The sequence below is a fragment of the Scyliorhinus torazame genome, chromosome 15, assembly GCF_047496885.1.
Source record: "Scyliorhinus torazame isolate Kashiwa2021f chromosome 15, sScyTor2.1, whole genome shotgun sequence".
Taxonomy (NCBI): domain Eukaryota; kingdom Metazoa; phylum Chordata; class Chondrichthyes; order Carcharhiniformes; family Scyliorhinidae; genus Scyliorhinus; species Scyliorhinus torazame.
In genome coordinates this window covers 157,998,604-158,019,419 of record NC_092721.1, presented here as the reverse complement: position 1 = coordinate 158,019,419, position 20,816 = coordinate 157,998,604, and the positions used below count along the sequence as shown (strand labels likewise).

The window sequence follows — 20,816 nt, the reverse complement described above, 5'->3', positions numbered from 1 at the left end:
TTTCATACAGAGCCACACAACAGACTGGAGGGAAAGAATGCCATAGCTCATGGAATCGGGACAGTAGCATCATGGATAGAAAATTGATGCGAGTAGGAAGGAGAGAGTAATGGTCAATGAATGTTTTACAGGCTACAGCAAGGTTTGTAGTGGTGTTCCCTATCAGTATTGGGACTCTTCTTTTGCAGAGATATTAATGATCTCGATCTTGGTGTGCAGAGCACAATATTCAAAGTTTGCTGATGACAAAACTTGGAGGTATTATAAACTGTGGACTGCGTATTTCGCAAGGAGGACTTTGAACTTTATTTGTCCACTCCACCAACATTCTAAGCAGGGAAGTGTGAGGTGACTCATTTTGGTGGGAAAAACATGGAGATAAAATATTTTTCTAAAGTGTAAAATTCTTAAAGGCACGCAGGACCAGAGGGACCTGGGTGTATGTGTGCATCGGTCATTGAAGGTACATCAAGCAACTAATAAAGCACAGGTGGCCTGGCCTTGTCCTGCATTACAAGCCAGCTGTTTAGCCCACTGTGCTAAACCAGCCCCCTAGTTAGACCTCGGCTGGAATATTGTGCACAGTTCTGGGTATCACACAATAAGTGTGAACGCAGAGCGTGCAGAATAGTTTCATAAGAATGGTTCCAGGAATAACAAACTTCCATGATGACGATAGATTGGGACTGTTCTCATTGGAGAGAAAGCTAAAAGGAGATTTGATCGAGATGTTCAAAATCATGAGGGAGATGGACAAAGTAGATAGGGAGAAACCTGTACCTGCATGCATAAGGATAAAGAACAAGGGCATAGCTTTAAAAGTAATTTGTAAAAGAAGCAAACATGATAAGAGGGGAAAATAAAAGGGTCCCTGTTGTGGAGGCAGATTTAATAAAGGCATATGTGCTGGGGTAAGGGGAAAAAGCAGGGGAATTACACCAATTCATGATACTCATTTGGGGAGCCAGTGTAGACATGACCTACGCCATAACAATTCTGTGAACACATGTAATCTGTCTGGTGTCACCGACAGAGCCCATGCATTTCTAAATTGTGCTCCCAAACTTAAAACAGATGATAGATGATAAAGTTGTAATGAGATTGGTCAGGTAGTGCTGAAAACAATTGGAGATGCATTAAGGCAGTTACCCAAGAAGTGTATGGAATTTATTTTACAGCAATTTGGAAAAATTATTTGCTCCATTTAAATATAATCCAATGCGGCCAGATGAACTATGCGAGCAGCATGGTCACCATTTTTATTAATCCAAAACCAGGATGGCAGAAAAGAAATTGTCACGGTGCTGAGTCACTGGACAACCAAACTTGTCCGACACCCATACCGACTTGGAAATTATATAAATGCTATTTGAATCACTGTGGTGCAAAAGTAAATTTCACAAAAGGCTTCTGAAAATATAGTATTACAAAGAGCTTATGGCATTACAAAAAGCCAGAGCTCCTACAGTGCCAGAGGCCATTCGGCCCATCGTGTCTGCACGGCACTTTTAAAGAACACCCTGCCCATCCCCACAACCTAACCTGTACATCCATGTGCACTAAAGGGTAATTTAGCATGGCCAATCCATCTAACCTGCATATCTTTGGACTGTGGAAGGAAACTGGAGCATCCAGAGGGAACCCAAGCAGACACGGGAATAAAGTGCAAACTCCACACATTGCTAATATAAAAATACAACATGAAAATTGCAATTTTTATTTATTTTTTTACAAACCTTTTGTCAGAGGCATTTTCAAATATATACAAGAAAAAACAAAAACCAACAGCGCCACACACCCCAACCTCCCTCACTCTGGCAGCAGTGCTAACCAGTGTGCCACTACGAGTGTTGCATTAAGTTTTATTGCTCTAGGACAACCAGGTTTCTCCAGGTGCGGTCTTACATGTCTCAATAAAATGCAACGGTCAGTATACAGCTTGGATTTTACCAAACGTAATCATTAATTCTTACTTCTGAATCTTGCACCGCTCGCCAAAATAACACTCAAATGAAAAGGAGGTTTCCTGGTGGTCAGCAGTATACAAAAGCAAAATGCTCACCACCTTTCAACCAAAGATCAACTCAACTTGAAGATGGCACTAGAATATACAACATTCCAACTGTCGCGAAGCAATGGAATATGCATACAGGTTAATATAAACAGGTTGTTTGGTTAGCCAATAAAAGGTAAAGTTCTTGAGCCAAGCTCAAGCACTTGTCACGTCAGTCACATCAAGATTACTGGTAACCATGACAATAACTTATCAACGTTGTGCTTGTGCCAAACATTAACTTGTTGTGATGGATCACTTCAATAATAAAGTTCACTTTCTCCTCTATGCAAGGGAGATGATAATTTTCAGCGAGTGAAAGTCGTCACATAACTCCAGCAACAACTTGCATTGAACTTTTAGTGTATTGGAAGAGGTTGTCAAAATGTTGTCTAAAAGATGTTAGTTTTAAAGGAAGGACTCAAAATGGGCAAGGAATAACAGGAGTAACATCAAGCCTAAATGACACCATCCCCAACATTAGGGTAAATGCAGGGGTTGGCAAGATGCTGGAGGGGTCAGCAGGGGTGGAATACTGGGTTCTTTCAGGCTAAAAAAAGGGATTTTACACAGAATCGGAGGTTTTAAATGGTGGCATTTGGTGATGAGGGAGCCAATGCAGGTCAAGAAGGAAGGATACAGGTAGCAGATGCTTTACAACACAAAATTGGAAATCTTTTTTTTATTTAACCTTCTGTTGGAGGCATTTTCAAATATATACAAGAAAAACAAAAACAAACAGCATCACCCACCCCCAATCTCCCTCACTCTGGCCGTTGCCACCACAGCACCTGCCTCTTTTCTTCTCTTTCTCTCTCCCTCCCCCCCCCCCCCCCCCCAACTCAACGTTTCTGAACTTTTAACCCAATCCGAACAGAAAAAAGACCCCCGCCCCCATCCGTCAGTCTCAATACTTCTTGAAGTCAATGAACAGCTTCCACCTAGAGGTGAATCCCTCCTCTGATGACAAACCTGATTTTTCTCGAAAAGCAGGAACTCTCCCAAATTGCTCACATACCCCCGGACTCGGGTGGCTTAGAATGCCGACTGCACAACAAACTAGTCTCCGGGCAATCAGGGAGGCAAAGGCCAATATGTCAGCCTCGCTCCCCACCCGCATCGCAGATTCTCCGACACTCCAAATATTGCTACCTCCAGACTCAGAGCGAGTTACAGAAAATCTTGGCATTACATCTGCAAATCACGTCCAAAACCCCCTCGACCTCGGACATGCCAAAAACATATGGACATGGTTCATCGGCTTCCTGCACACCGCCAACACCTATCCTCCACTCCTGAAAAGAAACAATGTCATCCTTGACACATCATGTGGGCCCTAAGTACCACTTTTGAACTGCATAAGACGAGTCTTGCACACAACGTGGACGCATTAATCCTCCGCAAAGCCTCACTCCATACTCCAGCCCCCCCAATCAGCTCCTCCTCTCATTTACACCCGACCTTCTCCACTGGGGTGCTCTCTCTTCAACAGGTCCCCATACATTTTTTTAAATTTAAATCACTTGTCACAAGTAGGCTTCAAATGAAATTACGGTGAAAAGCCCCTAGTCGCCACATTCCGGCGCCTGTTCAGGGAAGCTGGTCCAGGAGGCCCTGCAGATGCATGGGGACATCACCTTGACAAGTTCCACACCAAGCCACAAACCATCCTGTCAAAACTATATAATCGTTCCTTTTCTGTCGCTGGGTCAAAATCTTGGAACTCTATCCCTCACAGCATGGTGGGTGGGTGTTCCTACATCACATGGACCGTAACAGTTCAGGACAGCTCACCACCACCTTCTCAAGTATAATTAATGCAGGCTTTGCCAGGGGCTCACAGCCCACACAAAACATCCCCAGTCACCCGAGGAAGGAGCTGTGCTCAGAAAGCTAGTGATTCGAAACAAACCTGTTGAACTTTAACCTGGTGTTGCAAGACTTCTTACTTTGCTCACCCCAGTACAACACCGGCATCGCCACATCATTTTTATTTGCATCAATGTGTAAGCAGAAGCACTCACGCACAGGATTTGTGCTCAATTCAAACAAAGAACAAAGAACAAAGAACTGTACAGCACAGGAACAGGCCCTTCGGCCCTCCAAGCCCGTGCCGACCATACGGCCCGACAAAACTACAATCTTCTACACTTCCTGGGTCCGTATCCTTCTATTCCCATCCTATTCATATATTTGTCAAGATGCCCCTTAAATGTCCCTATCGTCCCTGCTTCCACTACCTCCTCCGGTAGTGAGTTCCAGGCACCCACTACCCTCTGCGTAAAAAACTTGCCTCGTACATCTACTCTAAACCTTGCCCCTCGCACCTTAAACCTATGCCCCCTAGTAAATGACCCCTCTACCCTGGGGAAAAGCCTCTGACTATCCACTCTGTCTATGCCCCTCATAATTTTGTATACCTCTATCAGGTCGCCCCTCAACCACCTTCGTTCCAGTGAGAACAAACCGAGTTTATTCAATCGCTCCTCATAGCTAATGCCCTCCATACCAGGCAACATTCTGGTAAATCTCTTCTGCACCCTCTCTAAAGCCTCCACATCCTTCTGGTAGTGTGGCGACCAGAATTGAACACTATACTCCAAGTGTGGCCTAACTAAGGTTCTATACAGCTGCAACATGACTTGCCAATTCTTATACTCAATGCCCCAGCCAATGAAGGCAAGCATGCCGTATGCCTTCTTGACTACCTTCTCCACCTGTGTTGCCCCTTTCAATGACCTGTGGACCTGTACTCCTAGATCTCTTTGACTTTCAATACTCTTGAGGGTTCTACCATTCACTGTATATTCCCTACCTGCATTAGCCCTTCCAAAATGCATTACCTCACATTTGTCCGGATTAAACTCCATCTGCCATCTCTCCGCCCAAGTCTCCAGACAATCTAAATCCTGCTGTATCCTCAGACAGTCCTCATCGCTATCCGCAACTCCACCAACCTTTGTGTCGTCTGCAAACTTATTAATCAGACCAGTTACGTTTTCCTCCAAATCATTTATATATACTACAAAGAGCAAAGGTCCCAGCACTGATCCCTGTGGAACACCACTGGTCACAGCCCTCCAATTAGAAAAGCATCCCTCCATTGCTACCCTCTGCCTTCTATGGCCTAGCCAGTTCTGTATCCACCTTGCCAGCTCACCCCTGATCGCGTGTGACTTCACCTTTTGTACTAGTCTACCATGAGGGACCTTGTCAAAGGCCTTACTGAAGTCCATATAGACAACATCTACTGCCCTACCTGCATCAATCATCTTAGTGACCTCCTCGAAAAACTCTATCAAGTTAGTGAGACACGACCTCCCCTTCACAAAACCGTGCTGCCTCTCACTAATACGTCCATTTGCTTCCAAATGGGAGTAGATCCTGTCTCTAAGAATTCTCTCCAGTAATTTCCCTACCACTGAAGTAAGGCTCACCGGCCTGTAGTTCCCGGGATTATCCTTGCTACCCTTCTTAAACAGAGGAACAACATTGGCTATTCTCCAGTCCTCCGGGACATCCCCTGAAGACAGCGAGGATCCAAAGATTTCTGTCAAGGCCTCAGCAATTTCCTCTCCAGCCTCCTTCAGTATTCTGGGGTAGATCCCATCAGGCCCTGGGGACTTATCTACCTTAATATTTTTTAAGACACCCAACACCTCGTCTTTTTGGATCACAATGTGACCCAGGCTATCGACACCCCCTTCTCCAGACTCAACATCTACCAATTCCTTCTCTTTGGTGAATACTGATGCAAAGTATTCATTTAGTACCTCGCCCATTTCCTCTGGCTCCACACATAGATTCCCTTGCCTATCCTTCAGTGGGCCAACCCTTTCCCTGGCTACCCTCTTGCTTTTTATGTACGTGTAAAAAGCCTTGGGATTTTCCTTAACCCTATTTGCCAATGACTTTTAATGACCCCTTCTAGCCCTCCTGACTCCTTGCTTAAGTTCCTTCCTACTTTCCTTATATGCCACACAGGCTTCGTCTGTTCCCAGCCTTTTAGCCCTGACAAATGCCTCCTTTTTCTTTTTGACGAGGCCTACAATATCACTCGTCATCCAAGGTTCCCGAAAATTGCCGTATTTATCTTTCTTCCTCACAGGAACATGCCGGTCCTGTATTCCTTTCAACTGACACTTGAAAGCCTCCCACATGTCAGATGTTGATTTGCCCTCAAACATCCGCCCCCAATCTATGTTCTTCAGTTCCCGCCTAATATTGTTATAATTAGCCTTCCCCCAATTCGGCACATTCATCCTCGGACCACTCTTATCCTTGTCCACCAGTACTTTAAAACTTACTGAATTGTGGTCACTGTTACAGAAATGCTCCCCTACTGAAACATCTACCACCTGGCCAGGCTCATTCCCCAATACCAGGTCCAGTACCGCCCCTTCCCTAGTTGGACTGTTTACATATTGTTTTAAGAAGCCCTCCTGGATGCTCCTTACAAACTCCGCCCCGTCTAAGCCCCTGGCACTAAGTGAGTCCCAGTCAATATTGGGGAAGTTGAAGTCTCCCATCACCACAACCCTGTTGTTTTTACTCTTTTCCAAAATCTGTCTACCTATCTGCTCCTCTATCTCCCGCTGGCTGTTGGGAGGCCTGTAGTATACCCCCAACAGTGTGACTGCACCCTTCTTATTGCTGATCTCTACCCATATAGCCTCACTGCCCTCTGAGGTGTCCTCTCGCAGTATAGCGGTGATATTCTCCCGAACAAGTAGCACAACTCCGCCTCCCCTTTTACATCCCCCTCTATCCCGCCTGAAACATCTAAATCCTGGAACGTTTAGCTGCCAATCCTGCCCTTCCCTCAACCAGGTCTCTGTAATGGCAACAACATCATAGTTCCAAGTAGTAATCCAAGCTCTAAGTTCATCTGCCTTACCCGTAATGCTTCTTGCATTAAAACATATGCACTTCAGGCCACCAGACCCGCTGTGTTCAGCAACTTCTCCCCGTCTGCTCTGCCTCAGAGCCACACTGTCCCTATTCCCTAGTTCTCCCTCAATGCTCTCACCTTCTGACCTATTGCTCCCGTGCCCACCCCCCTGCCATACTTGTTTAAACCCTCCCGTGTGACACTAGCAAACCTCGCGGCCAGGATATTTATGCCTCTCCGGTTTAGATGCAACCCGTCCATCTTATACAGGTCACACCTGCCCCGGAAGAGCTCCCAGTGGTCCAGATAACGGAAACCCTCCCTCCTACACCAGCTGTTTAGCCACGTGTTTATCTGCTCTATCTTCCTAGAGCACTGGGCAGAAATCACATCGCGTCAACACCCGCCAGCGGCCTTCGCGATGCTTTGTTTTAATTAAACAGTCGGATTCCCCTGGACCGCACCAGTTCTAAGTCAGCTGCTAGGCGCCGGCCGAGGCCACTCGCCTGCCGAGGAGGCCGATGAGCACCGCAGCTGGGGCGATCCACAGGAAGGGCCCGGCGCGCGTCCAGAGTCGCCACCGCCCCGGAGGGCGGCGCCTCGTCCAGCACATTCAGTCCCAAGATAGACTGATTTGATTTTTTTCCTTCTCGCCAAATGTTGAGCACTGAAGAGCAATGAATTGGAAGTTCAACCCAGTCTCTTAAGAAGAAAAAGGTGGGGGGGGGGAAATCTGACCATCAATTGGCAAATCCCACAAGAAAGCTTCCAGAAGAGTAAATGTAGGAAGATCTACTGGTTTGTGCTGACAGCTGATCGGGAAGCAGCTGATATTGAGTGGATGTAAAAAGTGGAGGTATTTCATTCCCCAGCACCAACAGCCCTGACCTTGGATTAGCACAAACACTTACCAAAAAAAATGATTTCATGCAAACATCAAATACCATACTTTCAATATCTTCTTCCAGAATAGCAAATCTAGCAGCTTTGAAAACAGGAAATTTCCATTCTCTCTACGTCCATTTCAAAAGGACCAGTCATTTTAACTTATTTTGCAGCCAAACTCTACATTTCCCATGTCCTCAAAGTTGCATCGTCAGTCTCATACTTAATAATACGCTAACCGAATAGAAAAGTCTAGCTTTGTTGCATTCAATTTAGTGATAATGCGCACTTTATTGTATTCATTCCTGGACGGAACAATCAACACACAGGGGTCATTACAACCACAGTTGACAGCCATCGGCAGGCCAAGCAGTTGAATGACAGCAATAAACACAAGTACAATTCTCAGAAACTGGAATGTAATAATTTTAGCTCTTAACATGCACATAAAACATAAGTAGCAACCATTTTTCCTGAAAATAATTCTAAATAAATTATTCCCATTTTGCGGTCGAAAATTAGTCGTATGATTGATAAAGCAACTTGTCCAAATGTTTTTTTTAATTAAAATATTTTATTGAAAATTTTTGGTCAACCATCACAGTACATAGTGTATCCTTTACACAATAATAACAGTATAAATAACAATGACCTGTTTTATAAACAAAGAATAAATAATATAACAAAAACTAAAACTAAAAGGCAACTGCCTTGTCTCAGATAAACACTCTCCAAAAATATGATTTAACAGTCCAATATACAATTATTTATAGCAACGACCTATACATATTATACATATATATTAACAACCCCGAGAGTCCTTGTGGTTCCTCTCCCCCCCCCCCCCCCCACCCCCCCGGGCTGCTGCTGCTGCCGCCTTCTTCTTTTCCATTCCCTCTATCTTTCTGTGAGGTATTCGACGAACGGTTGCCACCACCTGGTGAACCCTTGAGCCGATCCCCTTAGGACGAACTTAATCCGTTCCAGCTTTATAAACCCTGCCATGTCATTTATCCAGGTCTCCACACCCGGGGGCTTGGCTTCCTTCCACATCAACATTATCCTGCGCCGGGCTACTAGGGACGCAAAGGCCAAAACATCGGCCTCTCTCGCCTCCTGCACTCCCGGCTCTTCCGCAACTCCAAATAGAGCTAACCCCCAGCCTGGTTTGACCCGGGCCTTCACCACCCGCGAAATCACTCCCGTCACTCCCTTCCAATACCCTTCCAGTGCCGGGCACGCCCAAAACATATGTGCGTGGTTTGCCGGGCTCCCGCCACACTTCCCACATTTGTCCTCCACTCCAAAGAACCTGCTCAATCTTGCCCCCGTTATGTGTGCTCTATGTAGCACCTTAAATTGAATCAGGCCAAGCCTGGCGCATGAGGAAGAGGAATTTACCCTGCTTAGGGCATCAGCCCACATACCCTCCTCTATCTCCTCCCCTAATTCTTATTCTCACTTTCCTTTTAGTTCGCCCACCGACTCCTCCCCCTCATCTCTCGGTAAATCTCTGACACCTTGCCCTCTCCGACCCACACCCCTGAAAGCACCCTGTCCTGTATCCCCTGTGTCAGGAGCAACGGAAATTCCCTCACCTGTTGTCTAGTAAACACCCTCACCTGCATATATCTCAAGAAATTTCCCCGGGGCAACTTATACTTTTCCTCCAATGCTCCCAAGCTCGCAAAAGTCCCATCTATAAATAAATCTCCCACCCTCCTAATTCCCAACTGGTACCAGCTCTGAAATCCTCCATCCATTCTTCCTGGGGCGAACCTATGGTTGTTCCTGATTGGGGACCCCCACCAGGGCTCCCCGCACCCCTCTCTGTCGCCTCCACTGTCCCCAGATATTCAATGTTGCCGCCACCACCGGGTTCGTGGTAAACTTTATGTGCCCTTATTGAGATCAGCTCCCCTCTAACCACTGCCTTCAGCGCCTCCCAGACCACTCCCACCTGGACCTCCCCATTATCATTGAGTTCCAAGTACTTTTCAATGCACCCCCTCACCCCGAGACACACCCCCTCATCTGCCATTAGTCCCATGTCCATTCTGTTTCCTCCCCCATCTCCAAGTCCACCCAGTGTGGAGCGTGATCCGAAATGGCTATAGCCGTATACTCCGTTCCCCTCACCTTCGGGATCAACGCCCTTCCCAAAACGAAAAAGTCTATTCGCGAATAGACTTTGTGGACATAGGAGAAAAACGAAAACTCCTTACTCCTAGGTCTGCTAAATCCCCATGGGTCTACTCCTCCCATCTGCTCCATAAAATCTTTAAGCACCTTGGCTGCTGCCGGCCTCCTTCCAGTCCTGGACCTCGACCTGTCCAGCCCTGGTTCCAACACAGTATTGAAATCTCCCCCCATTACCAACTTTCCCACCTCTAGGTCCGGGATGCGTCCTAGCATACGTCTCATAAAATTGGCATCATCCCAGTTTGGGGCATATACGTTTACCAAAACCACCGCCTCCCCCTGTAGTTTGCCACTCACCATCACGTATCTGCCCCCGCTATAGTCTTTGCCTCAAACATTACCCACTTCCCCACTAATATAGCCACCCCCCTGTTTTTCGCATCTAGCCCCGAATGGAACACCTGCCCCACCCAACCTTTGCGTAGTCTCACCTGGTCTATCAGTTTCAAGTGCGTTTCCTGTAACATAACCACGTCTGCCTTAAGTTTCTTAAGGTGTGAGAGTACCCGTGCCCGCTTTATCGGCCCTTTCAGCCCTCTCACGTTCCACGTGATCAGCCGGGTTGGGGGGCTTTTTAACCCCCCCCCTTGTCGATTAACCATCCCCTTTTTCCAGCTCCTCACCTGGTTCCCACGCAGCTGTCCCCCCATCCCCCCAGGCGGTGCCCCCCGCCCATCCCATGCCAGCTCCCCCCTCTCCCCAGCAGCAGCAGCCCAATAATTCCCCCCTCCCACCCCCCCCGCTAGATCACCCACTAGCGTAGTTACACCCCCCATGTTGCTCCCAGAAGTCAACAAACTCTGGCCGACCTCAGCTTCCCCCCGTGACCTCGGCTCGCACCATGCGACGTCCCCTCCTTCCTGCTTCCCTATTCCCGCCATGATTATCATGGAACCGAGTCAGTGCTTCTCCCTTGGCCCCGCCCCCAATGGCCAACGCCCCATCTCCTCCACCTCGTTTCCTCCCCCCATCACCACCTGTGGGAGAGAGAAAAGTTACCACATCGCAGGATTAATAACATAAAACTCCTCTTTCCCCCCTTTTTACCCCCCTCTTCGCCCCCCATACTCGCCCCACCACTTTGTTTCAAACGTTCTTTTTTTAAATGACCCGCTCATTCCAATTTTTCTTCCACGATAAAAGTCCACGCCTCATCTGCCATCTCAAAGTAACGGTGCCTCCCTTGATATGTGACCCAGTCTTGCCGGTTGCAGCATTCTGAATTTTATCTTTTTTTTGTGAAGCACCGCCTTGGCCCGATTAAAGCTCGCCCTCCTTCTCGCCACCTCCGCACTCCAGTCTTGGTATACGCGGATCACCGCGTTCTCCCACTTTCTGCTCCGAGTTTTCTTTGCCCATCTCTCTATCCTTAAAACGGAGGAATCTCACCACTATGGCTCTAGGAATTTCTCCTGCTCTCGGACCTCGCGCTATCACTCGGTATGCTCCCTCCACCTCCAGCAGACCCGCCGGGGCCTCCGCTCCCATTAACGAGTGCAGCATCGTGCTCACATATGCCCCGACGTCCGCTCCCTCCGCACCTTCAGGAAGGCCAAGAATCCTTAGGTTGTTCCTCCTCGCGTTGTTCTCCAGCGCCTCCAGCCTTTCCACACATCGTTTATGGTGTGCCTCGTGCATCTCCGTCTTCACCACCAGGCCCTGTATGGCGTCCTCATTCTCGGCAGCCTTTGCCTTCACGACCCGAAGCTCTCGCTCCTGGGTCTTTTGCTCCTCCTTTAGCTCTTCGATCGCCTGTAATATCGGGGCCAACAGCTCCTTCTTCATTTCCTTTTTGAGTTCTTCCACGCAGCGTTTCAAAAAACTCGTGTTGTTCAGGGCCCCATATTAAACTGCCACCTTCCGACGCCATCTTGGTTTTTGCTTGCCTTCCTTGCCGCTGCTCTAAAGGATCCACCGCAATCCGGCCACCTTCCTCTCCTTTTTTCATCCGTATCCAGGGGGGATTCCCTTCTGGTTCACCGCACAGTACTTTTAGCCGTTAAAATTGCCGTTGGGGCTCCTATCAAGAGCCCAAAAGTCCGTTCCACCGGGAGCTGCCGAAACGTGCGACTCAGCTGGTCATCGCCGCACCCGGAAGTCCTCTTGTCCAAATGTTTTTTGATCGACTTACCAAACATAACATGGAGAGATTTTGTTCATTATATAATTTGCTTTATCCAAATTCACTTCCCGACTACCATGAAATAAGGCACATCATATATTAAACTGCAAAATCCTTGATAGCTTGGATCTGTGCATGTCCAATGCAAGACAACCAGCAAACAAGGTGGATTATTTAATTTGTTCCCTTGCAGCTAAAAACAGTGAGAATACACAAAAATTTAATTTGGTCAATAGGCTACCATATTTCAAAATGCGTTTCTATTAAATGGATATGCTGGTAAGTAAACAAGTTAATCAAGCAGAGCCAAACAAACTCTGAACAATCTGAAATTTGGTGAAAAGGTCAACTTACATCAATATTCTGCCAAGTGTTCTCATACACAGCTATTAATATACACCTGTAAATAGGAATATCCAGTTGAGAGACAGCATTGACTCAGTGCCATGTCCTGTTCTTCTGCAGCCCTCTTTTCTTAAAGTAGTGACAAGCTCTCACACACCTTTATTTAAAGATAACGGCAATAATGACTCAATGACTCCAAATAAACAAATACATACAAAATAGAAAAGGGAATTGCTAGACAAAGACACCAAAAATCCTTCTAGTTCTGGTCAATATTTAGTCCTCTGCCAATAGCACTTCATCAACAGATTGCTTTTTGTGGGGCCTTGCCATGTTTAAATGGCTCCTACACTTTTCAAATGTAGTTACCGTTTTGATGTAGAAAGTAATTCATTGGCTGTCAAGCACTTTATGCAATGTTCCCCAGCAAACTGCACAGCTGTGTACATTCATAAATTTACCATGGGGGACAAACAAGCTAGATCTTTACTATTGTCACAAGTAGGCTTACATTAACACTGCAATGAAGTTACTGTGAAACTCCCCTAGTCGCCACATGCGAGCACCTGTTCAGGTGCAGAGGGAGAATTCAGAATGTCCAAATTACCCTGCAGCACGTCTTTCAGGACTGGAGGGGAAACCGGAGCACCTGGAGGAAACCCATGATGACACAGGGACAACGTGCAGACTCCGCACAGACAGTGATCCAAGCTGGGAATCGAACCTGGGACCCTGGCGCTGTGAAGCAACCATGCTAACCACTTTGCTACCATGCCACCCTACTACACACAACCAGTGGTCCCTTTAAGGAGGTGCGCATGTGCAACCTTAAGGGACTGTGCACTGCAAGAAACAAGCACACAGCAAAGAGAAATTGGAGGGAATATTGACTTTGGGACGGACACAAGAGATTGTGAAACAATGCAAGCCTTTCTTCACCATCCACTACCCCGTAGTAACAGAATAATATTAGCACTGTTGATTAATCACAATAATCATCATTCTCTAGCAATTCATCCAAAACATACAAGAGGAGGAAAGCCAGGGCTAGCAGACCTTTGCAACTATACATCTCAAATTATTCATATGATTCATCTTAAATGATATTTTTGAAATGTATCCTATTTGAAATCTAGGATAAACTTGAACTCCTCCAAAACTTTCTTGCCCATATCCTAACCCACACCAAGTTCCATTCAAGCTCACCTACTTATATTGGCTCTTATTCCAGCAATGCTTTAGTTATAAAATACTCATCATGGCTGTCAAATTACTCAACTGCCTCATTCTCCCTTAAACCCGCCAAAATATCAGTCCACTGTGCATCCCCAATTATTCCACCATTGGTACTGAAGGCACAGCTGTCAAGGTCCTAAGCTCTGGAATTTCAAGCCAGAACCATATCACCTCGCTTTTCTGCCTCTCCCAGTATAAGGCACTCCTTAAACCCCAACTCTTGCATATTCTACTTTCTCCTTATGTAGCTCAGTGCTACATTTTGTTTGGAAACATTCTTCTGAAGCACTTTGGATGTTTTATATTAAAAGCATTTTATAAAATTAAAGTTGTTGCTGTAGTTTTCATATTCCTGGATAATTCAGAAAAAATTAACAATAATTGCATGCACTTAATCCTACCCACTTCGAAACATGCTAGTTACTCGTGGCGCATTAACATGAAATGCAGTTAGCACAAAACACTAATGCCCCCTTGAGTTACATTTACACTTTCCTCTCGTTATAGATGCTGCCCGAGTCTCATTTTTGTTTCAACTTTCCAGCATCTGCAGTATTTTATAAATTCAGCAAGAATTTCAAACCGTCTCCACCTCATGACAAAAACAAGGATTAGGGATTTTAAAATAATACAAATTATTTTAAATAATAACCTATTTGCAGTACAAAAAGGGTGTTAAAAAAATGAAAAGCTATTCATAGGCTTACAGACTGCTAAAACACAAAATTGAAGTTTATTGTCTTACCATGCAAAGCTATGACTGAGCAACAGTTGAACTATGAATCACCAAGGTTAACAAGTCATTGTGACATTTTATCTAGACATTTCCACAGGACTTTGAATTCACAAAGACCACTAACCAAACAGCAACAGAGCAGGGTACACATTGTCACTGCATATCCAAAATGTCAACACCTATTCCCAGCACAAACGAGCTGCAAGTTAAGGGTTAAAATAAAAGCAAACCCAAAAGTAATGTTTGACCTCGAATCTACATTTGAATCTTGCTCTAGTCCAAATTAAATGGCAAACGTTAGACCGATTCAAGGATCCAAATGAGTTTGACCAGTTTCAGTCCAGTTCATTATCACCTCATCTTCACTGCACTATTTATCTCATAAAATGAACTTGTTAAATAAAACTTTTCACATCCTCAGAATATCACAAAGTACTTCTACAGACAATTAGTTACTTTTAAATGATTGACACTGTTGCTACATAGGCAAGTATGGCAACTAATCGGGGCATAGCTACATACCACAAGGCAGAACTGTATCATTCCAACAAACTTATCAGATGAGATTACATGCTTAGGTCTGGTGGCTGAGCTCCAATTCACCAACTCCAAACCAACAACCCTGTTGCATTTCAAGATATCCACTAGTTATTTTGGGATGAAAATAATAGTTTAGTGGTAGCACCTATGGGTGGAGTTGAGTTATGTTATGGAGATAAAGTGAAGACAGTTTTATCTGCATCTGGTATGTCCTGATGCTAACAAAAAAAAAAAAAGAAGAAATGCTCCAATTCTCATACCCTGGCAAAAACTGCTAATTCGCCAGCAGTCAATTTCCATTGTATGTTTTTGTTAACTTCCAACTGTTTTGGAAATCATCTGCAGATTACTCTGTATCGACTCCACTGAAGTGTCGGTCTATGGAACTGAATGAAGCCACTTCAAGGCCCTCTCTTCTCACTCACGATTTGCCAATCTTTGGCTAGGCGTCTGATTGGAAGTATCTGATTGGTGAACAATCATGATTGGTGAGCAAGAGAACGGACACAGGTCAAAATTCACAACCAACAGATTTCCAACTGCGGCTAAGAAGAGACAGTATGATAGACAGCTTAGAACGATGCCGAAAAGAACAGTAACCATTAGCATTATGGAAGGGCTTCACGATTCAACAAATTGAATACGGTCAATGGAAGAGTCCTGGGGAAAATTGATGTACAGAGAGATCTGGGAGTTCAGGTCCATTGTACCCTGAAGGTGGCAACGCAGGTCAATAGAGTGGTCAAGAAGGCATACAGCATGCTTGCCTTCATTGGACGGGGTATTGAGTACAAGAGTCGGCAGGTCATGTTACAGTTGGACAGGACTTGGGTTAGGCCACATTTGGAATACTGCGTGCAGTTCTGGTCGCCACATTACCAGAAGGATCTGGATGCTTTAGAGAGGGTGCAGAGGAGGTTCACCAGGATGTTGCCTGGTATGGAGGGTGCTAGCTATGAAGAACAGTTGAGTAGATTAGGATGGTTTTCGTTGGAAAGATGGAAGTTGAGGGGGGACCTGATTGAGGTCTACAAAATTATGAGGTACGGACAGGGTGGATAGCAACAAGCTTTTTCCAAGAGTGGGGATGTCAATTACAAGGGGGTCACGATTTCAAGGTGAGAGGGGGAAAGTTTAAGGGAGATGTGCGTGGAAAGTTTTTTTAAGCAGAGAGTGGTGGGTGCCTGGAATGCTTTGCCAGCGGAGGTGATAGACGCGGGCACAACAGCATCATTTAAGATGCATCAAGACAGATATATGAACGGGCGGGGAACAGAGGGAAGTAGATCCTTGGAAAATAGGCAACAGGTTTAGATAAAGGATCTGGATCGGCGCAGGCTGGGAGGGCCGAAGGGCCTGTTCCTGTGCTGTAATTTTCTTTGTTCTTTGAAAGAAAATAGAATGTGGGAGCAAACCAGCAAGAGACATAAAAAGATTGTAAAAGTTTCTGCAGTACGTAAAAATAAAAGGGAAGAAATTAACAAAAGTAAATGTCAGTCCTTTACAGCCAGAGACAGGAAAAATTCTAATGTCAAGCAAGGAATGACATTAAAACAAATACTTTGTATCTGTATTGAAGGCAAGCGACACCAAACATTCTGGAAATAGTGGAGAACAAAGGATTCAGCAAGAACGAGGAATTCAAATACAAGTAAATAGGTAGTATTGGAGATGGAACTGAAACCAACAAATATCCTGGACTTGATGGACTGCATCCTAGGTTCGTACTGCTTGTGATCTTTCAGGATTCTGGAACAGCCCCCACAGAGTGAAAGATAGCAAACATAACCTTATTATTGAAGGAGGGAGGGAGAGAAAAAAAAAGGAACTGAAGGCCAGTTAGCCTGACATCAGTGGTAGAAAAAAAATACTTAAGTCTATTATTGGTAATAGGATACTTGAAAAATCATAATATGATGAGGCAGAGTCAACAATTAGGCAGTCAACACAGATTTATGAAACAGCATTAATTTTTGTGAAATCTGCTAGTTTTTTGATAATGTAAAATCATGGTAGAGATGGATGTATATTTGGAGAAAAGGGTGTGTATTTGGATTTTCAGAAATAATCCAATAAAAGGTACCACACAAAGAGGCTCTTACATTAATACGAATTGGGGATCAGCCCACAGAGATCAGGAATAAACAACAATTTTTTAGGTTGACAGACTAACAAATGAGATATCACAAGGATTGGTGCTTGGGCCTCATATCATCAATATCAATGATATGAGATGGAATGGCAGATGGAATACAATGTTGACAAATGTGAGGTTATCCATTTTGGTAGGAATAACAGCAAAAGGGATTATTATTTAAATGATAAAATATTAAAACATGCTGCGGTGCAGAGAGACCTGGGTGTGCTAGTGCATGAGTCGCAAAAAGTTGGTTTACAGGTGCAACAGGTGATTAAGAAGGCAAATGGAATGTTGTCCTTCATTGCTAGAGGGATGGAGTTTAAGGCTAGGGAGGTTATGCTGCAATTGTATAAGGTGTTAGTGAGGCCACACCTGGAGTATTGTGTTCAGTTTTGGTCTCCTTACTTGAGAAAGGACGTACTGGCACTGGAGGGTGTGCAGAGGAGATTCACTTGGTTAATCCCAGAGTTGAAGGGGTTGGATTACGAGGAGAGGTCGAGTAGACTGGGACTGTACTCGTTGGAATTTAGAAGGATGAGGGGGGGGGGATCTTATAGAAACATATAAGATTATGAAGGGAATAGATAGGATAGATGCGGGCAGGTTGTTTCCACTGGTGGGTGAAAGCAGAACTAGGGGGCACAGCCTCAAAATAAGGGGGAGTAGATTTAGGACTGAGCTTAGGAGGAACTTCTTCACCCAAAGGGTTGTGAATCTATGGAATTCCTTGCCCAGTGAAGCAGTAGAGGCTCCTTCATTAAATGTTTTTAAGATAAAGATAGATAGTTTTTTGAAGAATAAAGGGATTAAGGGTTATGGCGTTCGGGCCGGAAAGTGGAGCTGAGTCCACAAAAGATCAGCCATGATCTCATTGAATGGTGGAGCAGGCTCGAGGGGCCAGATGGCCTACTCCTGCTCCTAGTTCTTATGAGGGGACTGAAGGTAATAAATTGGTTGATGATACAAAACTTTCGTGGGGAAATAAACTGAGAAATGGACAAAGATGCCACAAAGGGATACAGAACAAGAACATGGCACATGGAATACAAAGTTGTGGAAAAAATGAGCGGAATTTCTTTGAATGTTGAAAGACTGGGAAACATTGATATTCAGGGGAACCAGGTTGCCCTTGTACGTGAATCAAAGTTAACATTCAAGCAGAGCAAAACATTAAGAAACAAATATTAGCCTTTATTGGAAGATTTTCAGCACAAGTGTTACTACCTACAATTACATTTGGTCCTGGCAAGACCACACCTGGAGTACTGCCCAGTTTTGGTCTCCTTATTTAAAGGAAGACAACACATTTGCTTCAGAGGGAGTGCAACAAAGGTTGACTCTTCTGGTTCCCGGAATTGGGGGAAAGGATAAGGAGGGAACATTTGCTTCAGAGGGAGTGCAACAAAGGTTCACTCTTCTGGTTCCTGGAATTGGGGGAAAGGATGAGAAGAGTAGAATTATCCTCCAAGAGGATGTTGAGTAAGGTCTAGGACCAGTGATCTCAGAAACAAAATTTTGTGAAATACATGTCATAAAGTATTTCATACCTGGCAGTTTATGTGGAAAGATGCTTCCCCTGGTTGGAGAATCAGTCTTAGATTAGGAGTCAGCATTTTATAACTGAAATGATGAGACTTCCCCCAATCAAAGGGTTGCAAATCTTTGGAATTTGATGGACCAGAGCCAAATAGATGTTTGGATAAAAAGGAAATCAATGGACAGGAGGACAAGGGAGAGTTGAGGTAGAGAAAAGCCATGTTCTGACTGAAACAGCAGAACAAGTTCAAAAGGACCAAGTCGCCTAGTCCTGCACTTTGTTCTGGTGTTCCTATAAAAAAAACTCTTAACAAATATCTTTCTGCATTGTGAACATATGAAGGCACAACCTGAAACACCATCACAAAAGCCCAGCATGTCTGAAGTTAACAGCGGTGATTGATTGGTTTAGAATACTTTTTTGCTCTGGTCTAAAACGATTCATATTCCTCCTTTTAGAACAATTATTCAAAAAATATTAGACATCAAGCTGAAGAACATGATATTTAAAAGCTAGATTAACCATATTTCAATTCAGGCACAAAGACTTTTTTTTTTAAATTTAAGAAATAGCAATTTGTTTCACTCTCAAAATGACACATATGCATTAGCTATGAAAAATCAGTGTCAGGAGAGCATTGTTAAAAGTCAACATGTCACATCAACTGGTTCAAAAATAACCAAAATGTAGCCTTTTGAATATCAAGGGGGAAGGCACTCAAGCATCAAAACCTGTTACCAATCTGGATTCTCAGCGGCTGCTGGTTACCACAGGTACCGAAATGACAAGAATGCCATAATTCCCACTACCTTAATTTACAGTATTTTAACCCGAACGTCAACCAGCATGGAGTGAATTCAGTACCTGTAGCAACTCGGCCAGATTCAATTTTGGATGCAAATGGTCACCTACAATAATGCAACACGTCCAATCCCCAACTGCTTAAACAACATACTACACCCCAGTCGAATACGGTTTGGGGTGGATGGAACATAAATATGTGGACGAGCTCAAATACGTCAAGTTCTAGGCCAAAGCAAAACACGAGAGCGAAAGCAGGCCCCGTGAGCCTGCAAACACTCGACCCTCTCGGGGTCAGGGGAGAAAAGGACCCATCAAACAGACTTCAAAATATCACGTTAAATATTTTACCCCCCACCCCCAAAAGCCACACACGAAAATTATAATCTTGCACCAGGACTTCCAGTAGAACCCAAAGAGCTTTCCTTGCCTCGCCCGCTACAGTGTCCAGGAACACTCTCCCGATCACCGAAAACAAAACCACAGCAGCGAAAAGCATCACCGAGTTAGTCGGGGAAGGGAAGAGAGAGAGAAAAACACACAGTAAAGGCGGACACGCATTGAAAGCCGAGCGAGCCGCCCAACACTGCACGCAGAGAGGGACGGCCGACACACCAAAGACAAAACACACGCGCGCACCAACAAAAAAAAATACGTGGAAATTAGTGTCGATCCTCACCCGTGTGTGTGTGTGTGGAAGCCCCCCTCCCGGTGCCAACTCCAAGCCCCGCTCCGACCCGACCCAGCCCGGTCCAGTCCAATCCTCACCGCGCCGCTGCCGCCAGCCCCCGGAACGCTTCAAAATGGCGCCAATTTGTCTCCGGCTGCACCAATGGACGGAGAGTGGGGGAGGGAGGGCGTCACTGTCAACACATCAATCAAACTAACCAACCCCCCCCCCCCCAAAAAAAAACCAGAGTAAAGAGAGGAGAGGCAACCCCCTCCCGCGCAACACAGAGACCGGCCGCACCGGAGAGTGCAATGGACGGGAGGGGGGGGTTCAGATCAGGCCGACAACAGCAGTCTTCTCTCTCTATCCCTGTGTGTGTGAACTGAAATACAGCAAAATCCTTCCCAGTCAACAGAGAATCACAGCTTCATTCGGGGCTATCAATCGGGATGCAGTCCCTGAGGTGAAATTTAAATATATATATTTTTTAATTAAATAAACGCCGCCCGCCCGCCTTATTCCCCGGTCGTGGCGGGCATTCGTGTTATTTTCTTGTGTGGTGCAGCATTAATAAAAGTTTAGCCGAAGCAACTTCACGACTCGTACCAGTCATTGCTGGAAAATTGAAGCAAGAGCATCTCCAAACGTCGAAGAAAAG

General features: G+C 45.2%; 1 protein-coding gene across 3 annotated transcripts in view; it reads right to left on the bottom strand.

The window, feature by feature from the left end:
• Positions 1-20,328, bottom strand: part of pds5b (PDS5 cohesin associated factor B) — a 289,329-nt gene extending 269,001 nt beyond the window's left edge. The window contains exon 1 of one of the 3 annotated variants that reach the window (XM_072477000.1): positions 20,168-20,328. The gene's annotated coding sequence lies outside the window, so the exon portion shown is untranslated. Of the gene's footprint in view, positions 1-15,270; positions 15,290-19,918; positions 20,038-20,167 lie in introns of those variants that run through there. The other 2 variants (XM_072477001.1, XM_072477002.1) reach the window with 2 other exon arrangements.
• Between the last annotated feature and the right edge of the window lie 488 nt (positions 20,329-20,816).